General features: G+C 44.7%; 1 long non-coding RNA gene across 1 annotated transcript; it reads left to right on the top strand.

Moving 5' to 3' along the window:
• Positions 1–3,607: 3,607 nt before the first annotated feature.
• LOC119321719 lies at positions 3,608–4,412 on the top strand. The gene is made up of 3 exons (XR_005155156.1): positions 3,608–3,703; positions 3,825–3,947; positions 4,116–4,412. It is a non-coding gene; the product is annotated as an uncharacterized LOC119321719 (long non-coding RNA).
• Positions 4,413–7,590: the final 3,178 nt, after the last annotated feature.

The following is a 7,590-nucleotide window of genomic DNA, read 5'->3' as shown; positions in this document are numbered from 1 at the left end:
GATCAAATCTCGGGCAAGTAACATACCGATGACAAAGGGAACAACGTATGTTGTTATGCGGTTTGACCGATAAAGATCTTCGTAGAATATGTAGGAACCAATATGGGCATCCAGGTTCCGCTATTGGTTATTGACCGAGAATGGTTCTAGGTCATGTCTACATAGTTCTCGAACCCGTAGGGTCCGCACGCTTAACGTTACGATGATAGTTTATTATGAGTTTATAAGTTTTGATGTACCGAAGTTTGTTCGGAGTCCCGGATGTGATCACGGACATGACGAGGAGTCTTGAAATGGTCGAGACATAAAGATTGATATATTGGAAGCCTATATTTGGACATCGGAAAGGTTCCGGGTGAAATCGGGATTTTACCGGAACACCGGGGGGTTACCGGAACCCTCCCGGGGGTTAATGGGCCTTAGTGGGTCATGAGGGAGAAGAGGAGGGCAGGCCAGGGCAGGCCGCGCGCCCCCTCCCCCCTTAGTCCGAATAGGACAAGGAAGGGGGAGGGGGCGGCGCCCCCCTTTCCTCTTTCCCCTCCCCCCTTTCCTTCTCCACCAAGGCAAGAGGGGGGAGTCCTACTCCCGGTGGGAGTAGGACTCCTCCAGGCGCACCCCAAAGGGGCCGGCCGCACCTCCCCCTCCCTCCTTTATATACGGGGGCAAGGGGGCACCCCAGAACACACAAGTTGATCTACGGATCGTTCCTTAACCGTGTGCGGTGCCCCCCTCCACCATATTCCACCTCGGTCATATAGTCGCGAAGCTTAGGCGAAGCCCTGCGCCGGTAGAACATCATCATCGTCACCACGCCGTCGTGCTGACGGAACTCATCCCCGAAGCTTTGCTGGATCGGAGCCCGGGGATCGTCATCGAGAAGAACGTGTGCTGAACTCGGAGGTGCCGTACGTTCGGTGCTTGGATTGGTCGGATCGTGAAGACGTACGACTACATCAACCGCGTTGTGCTAACGCTTCCGCTTACGGTCTACGAGGGTACGTGGACAACACTCTCCCCTCTCGTTGCTATGCCATCACCATGATCTTGCGTGTGCGTAGGAAATTTTTTGAAATTACTACGTTCCCCAACATGAGGTTGTACTGCATGCACGGTGGAGGGGCGCAACGGCCAAGAGAACGAGGAGAACGCCAAGCCGAATTCATACCTTAAGGATGGTACGCGCGAAGAGATGGGATCGCCCGCCGCGGTCGCCGCCGATTCAGCCGGCGCAGATCCGGCCTTCTTCTTCTTCGGTGACGGCGTGGGGGGCTGGGGTTGGTTGGGTGGAGGACGAGGACGATGAATTTATTCCTCTCGCCAGGCAGGTCGAGGACGGAGAAGGTCAGGAGCGGCGAGCGGCGACGAATAGATCGGAGGAGGATTCTGAACTGGATCGAGTAGACATGGATCTGGTCCTCCGGTGATCGGTTCAAGAAAAGATATTTCTCCCTGGACCATTATGCCCTTATCGCAATTAACATATTAAATTTAATCAATTAAAATTCCCCGCAAGATCTGACGGCTAATAAAAATCAGACGTGATCAGACATGTAAGTACTGCTAAGTACTCCGAGTACTAACCCAATCACCGTAAAACAGCTCGTTCTATATATATAACCAAATGAATGAACGTTTGGCAGCAGCATCTTTCCTTTTGCTCAACTACAGTATGTTCAGTTTTAGATTGTACAGTGATTGAAAAGGCTCCTACCTTTGGATGTATACAGATAGCCGTAGCTCTAGGCATTTCTCTGTTTCTTTACGTGGGGAAAGACTAGTACTGTTTGTTTGACTGCTTTGGACTGGAGCGAATAATGGTCCCTGTTGTTTTCTTTTTCTACAAGGATCATCCCAAGATCACTCATCATGCCCAGAGAGGTGAGTCAACATGACCACTCCGTCCTCGACGCTTGCTGCCAAGACCATGACCACTGTGTCTACAAGAAAGGTACCCGCTGCATATCCACCTATAGCTTCAGAAACAATGGCATCTAAATTGGTCAGGCCAGGCCACCATGATTAAACCATGGGGATTCAAATGATAAGATGAGCGAGTAACACAGTTTCTGCTCTGTCATTTGGTAATAGCAATGCAGTGGATGTGTGTATCACAATTTCAATAGAGAATCTTAATTATGAACTCACTGCAATACATATTCTTCATTGCGAGTTATATGAACTGATATTCTTTTGCCAATCTGGTGATCAGTGATGAACTGGATGTGGTTAATTTATTATTACAAGATAAATTACACAGCTCTGTAGCATATATACCCTGAACTCCATTGAGAACCATACATTGCTTTGACATTTGTATTAAAATATTGATAAGATGAGCCAGATGTCGGTGCAATGGCTTGAGAGTTTCCGACTCTTTTAGCTGCTGGTAGATCTACCCTGTTTTGTCATCTAGTCTGCTGTTCGGTTCATGACTGTGATGTGGAATCTTCGTTGCAAGTACCTATATGAACCGATGTTCATTTGGCCATCTGTTGCTCAGTGATGTATACTAGTAATGTTGTTAATTTGCTAATTAAACTGAACACCTCAGTTGAATGTGCACCTGAATAAATCTGGACGACCGTACAAGTTGCGCTCCATTGTATTGTCGTCTGTTAAGTAAACCAATCTGAACGAATCATTTGCCACCAACATATTTCCTTTTGCTCAACTACAGTATGTTCAATTTTAGAATGCAGTTCTTGAAAGGGTCCTTCCTCTAGATGTAGTATACAGATAGTTGTAGCTCTAGTCTTTGCTTGGTTTCTTTACATGGGGAAAGTCTAGTACTCTTGTTTAACTGCCTTGGGCTTGAGGAACTAATGGTTCCCTTTCTTTTCTTTTCCTGCCAGAATAATCCCAAGATCACTCATGCACAGAAAAGTGAGTCAGGGCACATGGGGGAGCTCGCCCCTTGACGACGGCGAGGTAGCAGATCTTGGACTCCCATGCCGACGGCAAGGTATGCACTCCTCTTTCCTTCCTCATCCCGCCTCTCCTCCATATATAGTATGCAGCTTCTTCTCTAATGTGCCGATGCTTGCTTTTTCTTCTCCAGATCCGATCTGCTCTATCTGCGCCCGACGTCCATGACCACAGGAACGGCAAGGCGACAAGATGGGAGTGGAAGGCTGACCGGCAAGAACGCCCAAGGTCTGCTCTGCAAAACCTAATCATCCAGCTTTACCATCAAAAAAATGGCTGGTTTACCATTCAGCAAAGCAAATCAATCAAATCTTGCACGCCACCTGTTTGTGTTTTTGTCAAACCAACAACTGCTGGGAGTTCTTTGAGGCGGACCACCAAAATTATTGTTTTTTCTGTGATTAATCTGGACCACCAGATGATAGTGCAAGCTACCAGTACAGACGCGCCAATGACAAGTTATTTATGATGTGTCACTGATATATAAAAGAAATACCTAGCTAATTAACTCTCTACACATTCGTACTCTCCCTCTGGCCGGCAGCTTGTCCGTACTCAGGGCCGGCCCTAGGCCATGGCGAGGAGTGCGACGGCCTAGGGCCCAGCCTCAGCAGGGGCCCATACGCTGTGCACCTATATGCTATATACAATGTATATATTTCTGGAAAAATATACTAGTGCAGAAGAGCAGCAGGCCTGGCCCATTTATTAAAAAGGAAACAAGTCACGCACAAACATCAATCCCTTCTCCTTCGCTGGCTCCTTGAATTACGCCTCGGTAGTCTCCCGTTCTTCATCTTCTTTACCAAAAATTGATTGCCCCGACTTCCTAAGAGGCCAGGCCCCAATTCCTGAAGTTAATCAATAAATTTCTTTGGTTCCTTGCATTCTATAAACAGCCCCAAGGGACCCCGACGGACCTACAACGGCAGGGACGCGAGAGCAACTGCAGCATGGCCGTCCGAGCCGTGTTCATGGTGAAGGGCAGGCGGTGGAGATGTGAAGTCCAGGCACTGTTCAAGGTAAGCACCGAAGCCATTGCTCATTCATATAATTTTTGGATCCCAATTCTTTGATCCGTGTCTGTTTATTTCTGGTATATGATGAGTTGATGTAATAAACAAAATTCATGATAAGCCATTGCTGATGTTTGACCTACTTAATTCCTCCTTTTTTTGTACGAATTGCAGTCAGGTAATTCTGCAGGTTGTGGCATTGCAAGAATTTTCATTATTGGGTAGATGGAGCATATAATTTCTTCTAATTTACTCCAAAACCAAGATTTAAGAAATCAGGTTCTCTCCTTTTTTTTGTAACAATGTTGCCAAAATAGCAATTATATGGTTGTGAGAAAAGAAAAAAGAACTAACATCTAAATCAATTAATTGAATCTCAAAACGGTGCTACATCCTTTACTAGAAGATATTTTTGCGTCTATTATAGGGGCCCATTAGATGAAGCTCGCACAAGGGCCTCTAAGATCTCAGGGCCGGCCCTGTCCGTACTGATCGATTTCATCAGAATTACTACCTGTATTTCTTTAAAAACAATTGACTTTCTTATATACATACATGTAATTAGACGAGAGAATCACTTTCCTGCTAAAATCTGAGCTTGCAATTTCTTGGACAAGTGTTCTATATATATAACCACAAGAATGAACAATTGGCAGCAGCATCTTTCCTTTTGCTCAACTACAGTATGTTCAGTTTTAGACTGTCCAGTGATTGAAAAGGCTCCTACCTTTGGATGTATACAGATAGCTCTAGCTCTAGGCGTTGCTCACTTTGCTTACATGGGGAAAGACTAGTACTGTTTGTTTGACTGCTTTGGACTGCAGCAACTAATGGTCCCTGTTCTTTTCTTTTTCTGCAAGGATCATCCAAAGATCACTCATCATGCCCAGGGAGGTGCGTCAACATCACCACTGCGTCCTTGACGCCTGCTGCCCAGACCATGACCATTGCGTCTACAAGAACGGTACCTGCTGCATATCCTCCTAGAGCTTGAGAAACAATGGCATCTAGCTAGATTGGTCAGGCCAGGCCACCATGATTGAACCATGGGGATTCAAATGATAAGATGAGCGAGCAACACAGTTTCTGCTCTGTCATTTGATAATGGCAATGCAGTGTATGTGAGATTCACAATTTCAATAGAGAATCTTCATTATGAACTCACTGCAATACATATTCTTCATTGCAAGTTATATGAACTGATATTCTTTTGCCAATCCGGTGATCAGTGATGAATTCGGTGTGGTTAATTTACGACTACAAGATAAATTGCACAGCTCTGTAGCATTTATACCCTGGACGACATTAACAATAATACTCCCTCCATTTTTGTATACAAGGCCACTATCAAAATTACAATTTGCAACTATACAAGGCCACTAATATTAATCGAGGCAAAATTGATGGCGCTTGCCTCGTACTAGAACCCGAGGACATTAATATCCTTTGTGTGCATGCGGAGTGAGAAGGTTGGTTTGTACTCCCAACATTAATCAACCAATGAGGAGTAAAAGGGTTGGCTTGTTGTGCGTGGGAGAGAAAAACTACATTAATTAACACGACAAACAAGGTGACAAGCTAGCTTGCAACATTGACTTAAACATAGCATTAATTTTTACCTTGGTACCTGTAATATGAGTTTGTGGCGTTGTATACAAAAATGGAGGGAGTACATTATTTGACATGTGAATTGAAAAGTTGGTAAGATGAGCCAGATGTGGGTGCAATGACTTACAGTTTCTGACCTTTTTTTACCTGTTGCTAGATCTACTCTTTTTTGTCATCTGGTATGCTGTTCGGTTCATGACTGATGCACAATCTTTGTTGCAAGTACCTATATGAACTGATGTTCATTTGGCTCTGTTGCTCAGTGATGAATACTAGTAAAGGACCCAGTGCATAGAAGCTCCCACACAAGGTGGGGTCTGGGGAGGGATTATAGGAACCTAGTCTTACCCCTGCAAAGTGCAATGCAGAGAGGCTGGTTCGAACCCAGGACCTCTTGGCACAAGTGGGGAGGACTTCACCACTGCGCCAGGCCTGCCCTCTCAGTGATGAATACTAGTAATGCCATTAATTTGCTAAGTAAGCTGCACAACTCAGTTGAATGTGTACCTGAATGATTCTGGACGGCCGTACAAGTTACACTGCATTGTATTGTAGTCTGCTAAGTAAACCATATGAATGAATCATTTGGCCGCAACATATTTCGTTTTGCTCAACTACAGTATGTTCAATTTTAGACTGCAGTTCTTGAAACGGCCCTGCCTTTTGATGTAGTATACAGATAGCTGTAGCTCTAGGCCTTGTTTGGTTTTTTTACATGGGGAAAGACCAGTACTGTTTATTTAACTGCCTTGGACTTGAGGAACTAATGGTTCCCTCTTTTCTTTTTCTGCCAGGATCTTCCCAAGATCACTCATGCACAGAAATGAGTGTTAAAAGGCAGCAACATGTTTTCCATTACATGGTGCAGTGTACTCTTATTTCACATTGCCGCATGACTGGTTGTGCAAGCTAGCTATGATATTTATTGTTCAGCATGCATAATGATGCTTCGGCATATATCTGAACCTAATTAAACAAATCATCAATCTGATGTAGTAGCTTGTTTTTGCTTTTCATGAAATATATTTAAAGTGGCTATTAATGCAGCTAGAAATTACTACATATGAAATCTGATCTGAACTTGTAGCAGTTCAAAACACCATATACTAACTTGCACTCTTTGAAACCAGATATTTGTGCTCATTATATATGGATTAGCAATTAATTATCACCTGTATTGGCTGTAAAAAGAGCCCTTTTCAATCTGTCATTGTTGTGCTGATGGTCTTCTAATTTTCAATGCATCCAAGATGACCTTTACGACTTAGTCTAGTTTAATAAATTTGACAATTAAAATTGTTCCTTTTCCAGTGTGACCGACCGGTTTGTTATTTCTTTTATGCCAGGCAGCAGGCAGACGCCCTCCATGGGCGGGGATGACGAGGACTGGCACGTGTGGGCCACCATACCCGAGCTTGACCAGGAGGACATGGTCGACTCCGACCCTGAGCTCCACGACGCACAAGGCAAGCTACCAACTCACTGCTCTGTTCTCCTCCTTATAACTGCTTTGCTGCTCTAGTCCAAATTCTAGCTAGAAATTTCAATCCACACTCAGTAGAGTAACCTCAATGATTTTCGTGGTCGCCAGGGTTCCGGTGTTCAAAGCAAGTTGAACGACTCACAAAATTCTCCTCCACCCTCATTAAGTTTCACACAAGATCTCTCCCTCTCTCTGTGTGTGTGTGTGTGTGTGTGTGTGTGTGTGTGTGTGTGTGTGTGTGTGTTCTAACACTGTTTGTAAATAAGCAGACTCGTGTACTTGTCAAATAAATTACTCTACTTGGCATGCTATTTTTCTATTAGGAGCAGCAGATTAATCAAGGAAAAAAACAAACCTCAACTTGGTTGGTTACTTGGCAACGACCAAGCATATAAGTGTGTCATGATCTTAAGTTTGGACACGTGAATAGGAGCGCATCTGCTAAGCACTGAATAGTTTGTGTGCAGGTTGGTCGGATCTAGATTTAGTGAAGGGGGCCAAGGAGAAGCTGCTGCAGGTTCAAGGGCGCCGTGAGCATGCCCACCAAGGTCCCCAAGC

Source organism: Triticum dicoccoides, chromosome 6B (assembly GCF_002162155.2).
Source record: "Triticum dicoccoides isolate Atlit2015 ecotype Zavitan chromosome 6B, WEW_v2.0, whole genome shotgun sequence".
Taxonomy (NCBI): Eukaryota; Viridiplantae; Streptophyta; class Magnoliopsida; order Poales; family Poaceae; genus Triticum; species Triticum dicoccoides.
This window is presented reverse-complemented; position numbering and strand designations above follow the sequence as displayed.